This window comes from Ranitomeya variabilis, chromosome 2 (genome assembly GCF_051348905.1).
Source record: "Ranitomeya variabilis isolate aRanVar5 chromosome 2, aRanVar5.hap1, whole genome shotgun sequence".
Lineage (NCBI taxonomy): Eukaryota > Metazoa > Chordata > Amphibia > Anura > Dendrobatidae > Ranitomeya > Ranitomeya variabilis.
The window spans coordinates 469,594,760-469,607,199 of record NC_135233.1 but is presented as its reverse complement, the minus strand read 5'-3'; the positions used below and the strand labels follow the sequence as shown (position 1 = coordinate 469,607,199).

At 44.8% G+C, this 12,440-nt stretch overlaps 1 protein-coding gene across 1 annotated transcript in view; it reads left to right on the top strand.

Annotated features, from left to right (window-relative positions):
* Positions 1-8,128: 8,128 nt before the first annotated feature.
* Positions 8,129-12,440, top strand: part of CHRM1 (cholinergic receptor muscarinic 1) — a 236,509-nt gene continuing 232,197 nt past the window's right edge. Inside the window, exon 1 of the mRNA XM_077292658.1 lies at positions 8,129-8,252. The gene's annotated coding sequence lies outside the window, so the exon portion shown is untranslated. The remainder of the gene's footprint in view (positions 8,253-12,440) is intronic.

Sequence of the window (12,440 nt, the reverse complement as noted above, 5' to 3'; positions counted from 1 at the left end):
TGTCTTTTGCACTAAAGGAATTATTTTACCTTAATGTGTACTTTCTGCTGTCTTAAAATTTTAATATTAGCAGGTCTTACTTTGGTAACCTTTCTGCTTAATCCACAGAGCAGAAGCACAGGGACCTTACTGCAGGGATTTCACAGATATGTAGTGTGGTTAGGTATGTCCTACTTAGGCTTTATTCACACATCAGTATTTTTTATCAGTATTTTTATGCTAAAACCAGGAGTAAAGACAAAAGAAAAAATCCAGCTCACCATAGTTGTAGTCCCTGGAGGCTCGGAGCACGGAAACACTGTGTCAAGGCGTGAGGAATGCAGGAAATAGAAAAAAATCCAGCTCAACGAGGTGGTGAAAAAGCAAAGTCTTGGTACTTTATTCACTTCATATCAAAAAATAGAGGATAAAACAACAGCACAATATAATTAAAAACACTATCTACGCGTTTCTGGTGACATAGCACCCTTAGTCATGATAACTTTAGTGCAGCCTGTTCTATGCTTTTATGCACATATGCATAAAAGCATAGAACAGGCTGCACTAAAGTTATCATGACTAAGGGTGCTATGTCACCAGAAACGCGTAGATAGTGTTTTTAATTATATTGTGCTGTTGTTTTATCCTCTATTTTTTGATATGAAGTGAATAAAGTACCAAGACTTTGCTTTTTCACCACCTCGTTGAGCTGGATTTTTTTCTATTTCCTAAAACCAGGAGTGTCTACAAAACCCAGAACAGGTGTTAGGGCTCCTACTCATTTGCGAGAAACTCGGATGAGTCTCGCATGTTAATACCCGGCGCTGCTGGTACTCAGATCGGAGCGTGCGGCCGCATAGGAATACATGCAGCCGCACGCTCCGCTCCAGAGTGCCGAGTGCAGTGCCGGGTATTAACATGCGAGACTCATCCAAGTTTCTCGCAAATGAGTAGGAGCCCTATATCTTTCAATCACAGTTTTTCTCTGCAAGTTCCACTCCTGGTTTTGGCATACAAATATTGATGCAAAATACTGACCAAATACTGATGTGTGAATAATCCTTATTCAATGAGAACACAAGATGCAATAGGCACTAGCATACCTCCCAACCATCCCGGATCCAGCGGGACTGTCCCGATTTTGACAGTCAGCCCCGCGATCCTGGGCGGGACATTAGTTGTCCCGCACTGGTTGGGAGGTGTGTACATCACCCGGCAGGGCCGTATCATGTGCCTAGGGCGAGTACAATGCAGGGGGCGGCACCTGAGCAAGGTTTGTTGTTGTTTTTTTTTGTTTTTTTATATAAGCTGGGTCACTTCCAGACTGACCCCGCCCCCCCGCCCGCCCGGCCGCCTTCCACCCACCCTCCTTGAAGACGATACTCACCCTGCTCCAGCGATGCCTGGTCTCGGCTTCTGCAGCGCTCCTGAATGAGCGGTCACGTTGTACCGCTCATTAAGGTCATGAATATGCGCATATTCATGACCTTAATGAGCGGTATCACATGACCGCTCACGCAGGAAGAAGGTGCTGCGCCGGGAGTCGGGACAGAGCGAGAGGGATGTCGGCACGGCCGCGCAGTGAGGAACAGGTAAGTATTAGGGACGGAGGGACGGGGGACAGGGGGGGGGATGAAGGAGGACGGTAAGTCGCGCCATTCAAGATGGGAGCAGGGGGTGGGGTGGGGTGGAGAGATGAGCCATGCATACAGGGGGGGAAATATGAGTCATGCATACAGGGGGCGGGAATATGAGCCATGCATACAGGAGGGGGAAATATGAGCCATGCATACAGGGGGGAATATGAGCCATGCATACAGGGGGAGGGGGAATATGAGCCATGCATACAGGGGGGAAATATGAGCCATGCATACAAGAGGGGGAATATGAGCCATGCATACAGGAGGGGGAAATATGAGCCATGCATACAGGAGGGGGGGGGAATATGAGCCATGCAAACAGGGGGGATATGAGCCATGCATACAGGAGGGGGAAATATGACCCATGCATGGGGGGGAATATGAGCCATGCATACAGGAGGGGGAAATATGAGCCATGCATACAGGGGGAGGGGGAATATGAGCCATGCATACAGGGGGGAATATGAGCCATGCATACAGGAGGGGGGGTCATTATACAGTATTAAGCATCATGTGGGATCATTATACAGTATGGAGAACTGTGTGGCAATTATACAGTATGGAGCATCATGTGTGGCCGTTATACAGTATGGAGCATCATGTGTGGCCAATGGCCATTATACTGTATGGAGCATCACGTGGGGTCAGTACACTGTACACAGCATCATTTGGGGCCATTATACAGTATGGAGCATCATGTGTGGCCATTATACAGTATGGAGCATAATGTGGCCATTATACAGTATGGAGCACTATGTGTGGCCATTATACAGTATGGGGCACTGTGTGGCCATTATACAGTATGGAGCATCATGTGGAGCCATTATACAGTATGGAGCATCATGTGTGGCCATTATACAGTATGGAGCACTGTGTGGCCAATATACAGTATCGAGCATCATGTGGAGCCATTATACAGTATGGAGCATCATGTGTGGCCATTATACAGTATGGGGCACTGTGTGGCCAATATACAGTACGGAGCATCATGTGTGGCCATTATACAGTATGGAGCATAATGTGGCCATTATACAGTATGGAGCATCATGTGGCCATTATACAGTATGGAGCATCACGTGTGGCCATTATACAGTATGGAGCACTGTGTGGCCATTACACAGTATGGAGCACTGTGTGGCCAATATACAGTATGGAGCATCATGTGGAGCCATTATACAGTATGGAGCATCATGTGTGGCCATTATACAGTATGGGGCACTGTGTGGCCAATATACAGTACGGAGCATCATGTGTGGCCATTATACAGTATGGAGCATAATGTGGCCATTATACAGTATGGAGCATCATGTGGCCATTATACAGTATAGAGCATCATGTGTGGCCATTATACAGTATGGAGCACTGTGTGGCCATTATACAGTATGGAGCACTGTGTGGCCAATATACAGTATGGAGCATCATGTGGGCCCATTATACTGTATGGGGCACTGTGTGGCCATTATACAGTATGGAGCATCATGTGGAGCCATTATACAGTAAGGAGTATCATGTGTGGCCATTATACAGTATGGAGCATCATGTGTGGCCATTACACAGTACGCAGCATCATGTGTGGCCATTATACAGTACGAAGCATCATGTGGGGCTATTATACAGTATGGAGCATAATGTGGCCAATGGCCATTATACAGTATGGAGCGTCATGTGTGGCCATTATACAGTATGGAGCATCATGTGTGGCCATTATACAGTATGGAGCATAATGTGGCCATTATACAGTAAGGAGCATCATGTGTGGCCATTATACAGTATGGATCATCATGTGTGGCCATTATACAGTACGCAGCATCATGTGTGGCCATTATACAGTACGAAGCATCATGTGGGGCTATTATACAGTATGGAGCATAATGTGGCCAATGGCCATTATACAGTATGGAGCGTCATGTGTGGCCATTATACAGTATGGAGCATCATGTGGCCACTATACAGTATGGAGCATCATGTGTGGCCATTTTACAGTATGCAGCATCATGTGGGCCCATTATACTGTATGGAGCATCACTTGGGGCCAGTACACTGTACGCAGCATAATTTGGGGCCATTATACAGTATGGAGCGTCATGTGTGGCCATTATACAGTATGGAGCGTCATGTGTGGCCATATTTTTTTTTGTTTATAATTATTGTTTACGAAACATTGTGATCAGAAGTGCTAAATGGGTGTGGTTAGGGCATGACTAGTTGTGAAATGGGTGTGGTCAGAGGTGTGGCCTAAAATTTGCCACGGCGCGCTGGGCGCGCCGCTGACTTTGTCCCTCTTTTCCTTCCTCGAAAGTTGGGAGGTATGGGCACTAGTGATGAGCGAATGTGCTCGTGTAGAATAGCAGGAACGCAGGATGCAGTGATGAGCAGGAGGCAGAACAAGAGTTAAAGGGTTTAACACAAGGGATACTCCTCGCAGGCAGAGAAAGGGAAGTAAAAACTGGGTGTCAGGGTGAGAACAAACGATTATGAAACACGTAAATTTATCAGTCTGATGGTTTCCGGGATGTGGAAGCCTGAAATCCAACGGTGGGATTGTTCCTGAAGGAAGTTGATGCACTGTTTCTTGACGGAAGCGGCATATCCTGGCTCCCAAAGGCGAGGTCCTGGGTTACCGGAATGACGTACGTGGTGTGAAGCAGTCTCTAACATCGCCGGAAAGTGTCTCAGTCCAGTGGCGGTGACGGGGATAAAGCTACCCGGCTCTAGATGATTCGCCTGGTCAGGTTTAGGCCACGCACTCACGGAGTTAGCGAAACGATGCGGGTCAGACACTCAGTCGCATGGGTGAGCGGGCACACGAATCTACATTCCTCACAGTCAGTGTGCGCAAGGGCTGAGGAGCTGCAGCGCGGGCCTGGACTATCGCGTCGCCCAATGGAGAGTGAGCCAACCTTCTCCTGCTGCGTGCTCTGTCTTCCCGCCAAATGTCCCGCTTTCCCGCGCACGGCACCTTTTATGCCTAACACGCCCCCTACAGTCGAGTGCAAAGGTCTGTCTGGGTCAGAAAACTTTCACCCCCGCAACAACGGTGACAGCCCCGATAGTTCCGGAACCGACACGAGAGAGGCATCACCGGCCCGGTCCATCTTCTTACAATCATAAAATTGGAGCATTCTTTTGCCTGGAAAATGAGACACACAGGGGAAAAGTACTGAAACAATGGAAGAATTCTGAATGTTTGAGGACTTTCCTATTACACCTCATTATTTTATCTTTACGTTCCGAGAATGATACAGTTTTGAGCACAGAACAATTTTTTTTTTCCTGGACATATACAAAGGCGATGTCAATAACATTACTTTTTGGCGTACCCCATATGCAAATCAATTATAACCATGAAAGTCAGTGTAGATGTATTCGATCATCTGCTAAAAATGAAACGATATATGCAATATATCTCAATGTGAATTTTTCATCAAATGCATGACGTGATTACATGAGTGTGATAAATGGAAAAGTTAAAACGTATCCAATAAAGGCTAAGTGCTCAGAAAGCAGAAAAAAATTACTATGGAAAAAAAGTCCCCAATGATTTATACTCTGATAGGAAATATCAATCGCCAAGTTTTGCAAAATGAAGGGCAGGCTGCAGATTTCACCTGATGCCAACAAGCTACTGTTTTATCTGTACAGTATTAGGATCATACAAAGAGTAACTAAATTTTGATTTTATTTATTTCTTCCCACATTTGGTAGGCAGTTTAATTGCCTACTGATTAGTGGTGGTCTTGGTTCTGAGACCCCCCATTGATTGCTCAATACATGCTTGCTTGTAGCCTACACTTTTGTATGCGATCCGTGTGCCGTCCAATTTTAACATTCTAGTGAATAGGAGAAGCTTTTCATTTATCTTACACACAAGAAAATCACCGATGGCCGAATCTGACACACTGACCCAACACTGCGGAAACTCAGATCCAAAACACTGATCAAAATCATATTTTTGTTTTTGCATAACAGAAAAATCACTGACGTCCGAATGAGGCTTAAACCAATAAAGTATCTCTCCATGTTGTCACTTTTAGTGCTCATGCTGACGACCGATTTTTGCGTATGAGTGCTATCCCTGATTTTCACTGCAGGCATTGCAGGACCTTAGGTATCCATGGTTACGTCCACTAGCAACCTTCTGAGTAATTGTCACTATATCAGTGGTCGTAACCATGGATACATAAGGTCCTGCAATGCCCTGCACGTGAGGAAAGAGACATAGAGAATCAGACAAACTATACTACATTTCTAATTGGAGGTATTTGCTGTTATTATTATTATTACACCTACTACGTATTGGGATAGGATCTTTGAGATGGGAATACCCCTTTAACCCCTTACCGACATCGAGCGTAATAGTACGCCGATGTTGGACCCCCACCCATCTTTCCCAGCACATATCAGCTGTTATGAATGGCTGACATGTGCCCGGAATAGCCGTGGGTGGAATCACGATCCACCCACTGCCTTTAAATACCTCTGTCAAATGCTGACAGCAGCATTTAACAAGCACTTCCAGCAATTGTGCCAGAAATACGCACACCGGTGACCCCCATCACGTGAGTCACCGGTGTGTTGGCATGACAAACAGAGGTCTCCTGGAGACCTCTATGGTTGTCAGTGTCGGCTTGCTGTGAGTGACACCGAGTGGTCGGTGCTCATAGCAAGTAAGTATGGGTATCGGAAAATGGCGCAATGTTTTTTTTTTTTTAAACAAAGTTTGGAATTTTTTTTCACCACTTAGATAAAAAATAACCTAAACATGTTTGGTGTCTATGAACTCGTAATGACCTGGAGAATCATAATACCAGGTCAGTTTTAGCATTTAGTGAACCTAGTAAAACGACAAACAAAAAACAAGTGTGGGATTGCACTTTTTTGCAATTTCACCGCACTTGGCATATTTTTTCCCATTTTCTAGTACACGCCATGGTAAAATCAATGGTGTCGTACAAAAGTACAACTCGTCCCGCAGAAAATAAGCCCTCACATGGCCATATTGATGGAAAAATAAAAAAGTTATGGCTCTGGGAAAGAGGTGAGCGAAAACGCAAAACCGATAAAAGCTCCAGGGGTTAAAGAAAAAATTGTCTCACATTTGTGGATGAAACTCTGGAAAATGTTGCATACGCTCGTGTGAACCTGCCCTGCTGAAAGTCTAAGGCTTTGTCCACGTAACATTTGGCTTTATATTCTGTGGCTCAGTCAGGCTTTATAGCCAGTCGCCCGCAAACCGGGATTCATGTGGCCATTGGCCATAATGATGCAGACAGAATCACCGTGTGCTCTCGGCCATCATTTTCGGTCATATTTGCACTTTATTCGACTACGCCTTGCTGCCTGCCTAAACTAGGCATATACGGCCGAAAAGGATGAAATGATATGGACACTTTTATAAATGGTGTCGGGGTCATTGTTATTGTCTGGGGCACAAAAGCGGGGTATTGTTCCTGTGCAGGGTCCAGAGGGATAATTAGTACTGTCTCGACACTGGTTATAGAGGAGGGAAAATGCAAGGAGGGAGATGGAAAAGCGATGTCAGATATGTCTGTGTGTTACATTCTGCAGAGACTGCTCATGGATGGAAGCAGTGGTCATAGAATGTGCAGTCACGTGCCGACTAGACGTGTGCTGCTAGTCAGAATGTGGCTGGGAGTATGCAAATCTCATACTTGCAGTCACATGACCGCCTGACTAACCTAAGAGCGGTTAACCTCGAAACACGTAGACCTGTGTCCATCTTTCACCACCCCTGTATGTCTCCCATATGAATTTTTATTCCCTGTTTTTTAAAGGTCGCAAATCAAGACATGTTTTAACATACTTATCTATTTTTGCTATGGATGCTGGATTTTTTCTTTTTTCTGCTAACACCATTCATATGTATGGAATGTATCTTTCAGATGCGGCAAATTAGCAGTGCTCATACCTAGCACTTATATTCCAGCTCCAGTGTTGTCTGTGTGCAAAACTATTGGAAAATGTACAGTATGTAGCCTTAGAAATGAATGAAAAAAAAGTATATGTACATATTGATTTCATAATACTGTAATTCTCATTAAAGCAAATTATAGTCATAGTAAATTATTGTGGGGCACATGCTTCTGTAACATGGCCATATCCAGAGAGGTAATGTTCTGTTTGTTGCTTCCCGTGACCCCTAGAGGCCAAATCATCATATAACATATTGCTACAGGTAACTTGAAGCTCATGGGCTCCAATGGGATCCCCAATTATTGCAAGTTTTTAATAGTATTAGTCTTTTCATATAGGCCAAAGAGACTTTTTGGGGCCCCATAGGCTCTAGGGTCCGGGTGTGATTGCAGCCCATGCGCCTATCTGTCATCACCAGGAAACAGCACCGGAATGAGTGGGACTTGATGCCTGCAGTTTCACTACTCTCCACTAGAGGGCGAATAAGTCTTCTGGCTTGTGTGCAAGTGCGAGTCTTGGAAAGTGGCTGTGACTGTATATAGGGCATGCAGCAGCAGCAGCGCACAGCACGATCCTATATATCCAGGAGCCCCGAGCAGACGGCTGTAGACGCAGGGCCATGCACTCAGCAGGCACTATTGGAATACAAGCAGCAATGGGATTATAACTCCGGAGAACTCTGCCTCCATATTGCAGAAGGTGAGAGCCCTGTAACCTTTATCTTCAGGATAACTGTGTTGTCTTTGTTTTTCCTGTGACTTTTCTCATACACCTAAAAAAAAAATCTATTTTTTTATTTTTTTTTTGCCACTTTATAAAAAGTAAAGGAGAGGCGGTAGCTGTGAATTTTTTTCTGCTGTAATAATTTATTTTTTTTTAGCTTCCAATATCCCCTGCAAGGTGGTAGAATAATATGACATAGAGGAGAGGTGGTGACGGTCATCATATTAGATCATGCTCGGTCTGATTGTATGTTCTACTGTAAAGTTATAGAGCGGATCCGCTTCTCTATAGATCGGCGCCATCACTACTGTGCAAGGATTGACACTAGTGACATGGAGCATGTATAGGAAGATACGATAACGTTTGACAACTATTGACTTTTTGGGGGGCACTGAAAAGAGATATAATAATTGTATAGTTCTTGTAATGCTGAAGAAAGGGTGGACATAAAAGTTATTGGGTAAGTTTCACACTTTGTGCCGGACGATGCCACTTACAGCACCAACAAAAGCATCATTTTTTTTAGTAATGTCTTGAGTCCAGAAAAGCAATCATGTTCCCCATAATCAGGGGTATAGCTAGGGTGGGACTAATGGGGCATGTGCGTGAAGGAGCTGTCAAGTGGTATTTAGATACAGGAATGGGGGAAATTGGCTGACCATTGTGTAAGGGTGTACTGTAGATTGGAGGATTGCGGGGCATGTGCCCAATGGGGTGCCAGCTGGGGCACCAATTGCAATTCGTTCATGGTATGTAGACACAGAGTTAGGGACGCAAACTGATTTTTTGCCCCCCTGGGAAAGAAAACCTATCAACAGCTCTGGGGTTGGTGGGGCATTTGTCCAAAGGACGTCAACAGGGACGTCAACAACAACTCTCCGTTGGCATGTAGATACAGGGTTAAGGCAACAAACTGAATCCTAGCCCCCAGGAAAGCAAATCCTTGCTATAGATTTTGGGTTGGTGGGGCATGTACCCAAAGGATGCCATCAGGGACACCAACTACATTTCTTCCTTGGCATGTACATACAGGGTTAAGGAAGAAAACTTAACCCCTGCCCCCAGGAAAGGAAAGCCTAGGTACAGCTCTGGGGTTGGTGAGGCATGTGCCCAAAGGATGCCATCAGGGACACCAACAACAACTCTTCCTTGGCATGTAGATACAGGGCTAAGGCAACAAAGTGAACCCTTGCCCCCAGTAAAGCAAATCCTTGCTATAGATTTTGGGTTGGTGGGGCATGTACCCAAAGGATGCCATCAGGGACACCAACTACAATTCTTCCTTGGCATGTAGATACAGGGTTTAAGGAAGAAAACTTAACCCATGCCCCCAGGAAAGGAAAGCCTAGGTACAGCTCTGGGGTTGGTGGGGCATGTGCCCAAAGAATGCCAGCAGGGACACCAACAACTCTTCCTTGGCATGTAGATACAGGGTTAAAGCAGCAAAGTGAATCCTAGCCCCCAGAAAAGGAAAGCCTAGGTACAACGCAGTGTAATATGTAACATGGTTTTGCCCTGAGAAACCTGGAAGAGCTCATCTAGAATTGAGAAGACTTGATTGATGGCATGGCGTAGTGGGCATGTGTGCAGGTGAGCTGTGATGGCTGCCCGTTCACCTGTCTGCCCATTACATCTAATACAAGCTAAGGTGATGGATACAAGAATATCAGATATCCGTCATTCTACTCCCAGATCCTTTCATGGGTTACAGTTTCTGAAGTCAACTAGAAGAGGGTGCTGGAGGGGAACGTGAAGCTGCGGCAGCACAGCTGTGCCTAGTAGGTGGTGAGAGGGCAGCGATAGCTTCACATAGTACATGATTATTGGGGTGTGAACAAATCTGTAATATAGGCGTGAAATCAATGATTGGGAGAGGTGAGTGATGGGCAAAGGGCACCAATTTAAGGATTCGGCTTGGGGCTGTATAAAAGTGCTGAACGGAGAATGCAATAAGCCAGATTTCGCAAAGCTGAATTTTTATGTTGTGCCGTTTGGTAACACACAGCGATGGTGGTAACCTGGACAAATCAGGGGGTTAACTCATTAAGCGCATGTGACAATGGGAGCTCTGCTGTGTCTAACAAAACCCAGCGCTGCTACATTCGTGTCTTACGAGCCTTTCAGGGAGGGACGCGGTTTCTATTTTGCTTTGTTGGTCGGGGTGTTTATATTACCTGGTACCACAGTAATAAACTTGTGCACACATACATCTTTGAAAAACAAATATTGACTCATGTAGACACGCTCTTTAAAGGTGTCAAAGAAATTCGGAGAGTTTGAAATGGAGAACTTTTTTTTAGACGGCAGATATTGGTGAAATGTAAAAAAAAATGGAAGTGTTACTACTCTTAGCTGCTAAAATAATGGATGGGGATAATTGGATTAGACGATGCAGACAATGATTCTGTTCTTACTTTGTTTACCAAATAGTCTAGGGTTACATCTTAAATATGACAGATGTGGGTAATGACGGGTGAGTAATGAGCATTGCTTGGAAAGTTGAGTATTTAGAGCTCCATTTGGAACGTTCGGAGCGCCGGAATGTTAAAAAAAAGGAGCGCAGCAATAGGAGTGAATCTGCACACAATTATGGCATGGAATGCAAGTTCATGAGTAGTAGGGGACATGCATAATATCAAACCGCTCATGGGTTTGTAGGGAAGGAAGCAGGGAAGACAGCAAGAGGATAATGTAGGTGCTGTGGGGTCAGAGCAGGTGCAGTTCGGAGGGCTGTGCCTCAAGCAGATTTTTTTCCAGTTTGCAATTGCAATATTTTTTTTGCATTCTTCTTCCTCCACCTGCTCAGGAACCTCCATTTTTAGATACAAAAAATACTCCCCTACATAGAAGCAAATTATTAAAAGCAAGAGCCATGACAGCAATCACAAGCAGAGGGTCCCTAGATGCAGATAAAAATACGTCCCCCTGAGTCTGGCTGAAAAAAATGGGATTATTCACACATGGGAGCCGTAAAGATGCTGTGGAAAGAAAGAATCTCATTTACAACGATGTGATACATAAACAGAGCACGTTATTAATGTGGGTAGTAATAAGGTGTTCAAATGGAAGCAAGCGCCCGCGCCTGATAATGGCACTTCTATGGGATCGCTCCCCGGTCAGGATATTTGTAGAGTAACACAACTTTCCCATGCTGGAGTTTAGGAGATACAAACAGGAATTTTTCAGACTCTTTTATTACCATCTTGAAATATGATGATGTATAAAGTGTGGATAGAAAAAAAAAATGCTAGAAATAAAAATTATCAGACCGGTAAATTATTCTAAGCAAAATGAAAACCCAAAATGAATTTAAGATCCAAATCCAGAACTCGAAATGATTAAAACCCCCAAATTAATTCAAACCCTCGATCAGACCACTAAATTGATCACACCACAGACCAGACCTCAAAAGTGATTTAAGACCCAATCAATTAATTTAAACCCAAGATCAGATCCCTAAATGAATCAAACCACAGAACAGACCCCAAAATTTATTTGAGATCCAAAAACCTGACCTCCAATTTGAATTTAAACTTCAAACCAGACCTCCCAAATTAATAAGATCCTAAATCTGACCCCAAAATTAATTTAGGAGCCAAGACCTCAAAGTTATTTTGATTCCAGGTCAGACCCCGAAATAAATCAAATCGTAGCCCAGACCTCAAAATGTATTTAAGACCCCTAAGTTACCGTTATCGAACCACAAAGCAGACCCCAAAATTAAGTTAAAGGGAATCTGTCACCCCCAAAATAGCTGGTGAGGTAAGGCCACCGGCATCAGGGGCTTATCTACAGCATTCTGTAATGCTGTAGATAAGCCCCGATGTATCCTGAAAGATGAGAAAAAGTCGTTAGATTATACTCACCCAGGGGCGGTCCTGCTGCGGTCCGGTCCGGGGCCTCCCATCTTCATCAGATGACGTCCTCTTCTTGTCTTCACGCTGCGGCTCCGGCGCAGGAGTACTTTGTCCTGTTGAGGTCAGAGCAAAGTACTGCAGTGCGCAGGTGCAGGGAAAGGTCACAGAGGCCCAGCACCTGCGCACTGCAGTACTTTGCTCTGACCTCAACAAGGCAGACAAAGTACGCCGGAGCCGCAGCGTAAAGACCATAAGAGGACGTCATCGTAAGAAGATGGGAGGTGCCGGACTGGACCGCAGTGGGACC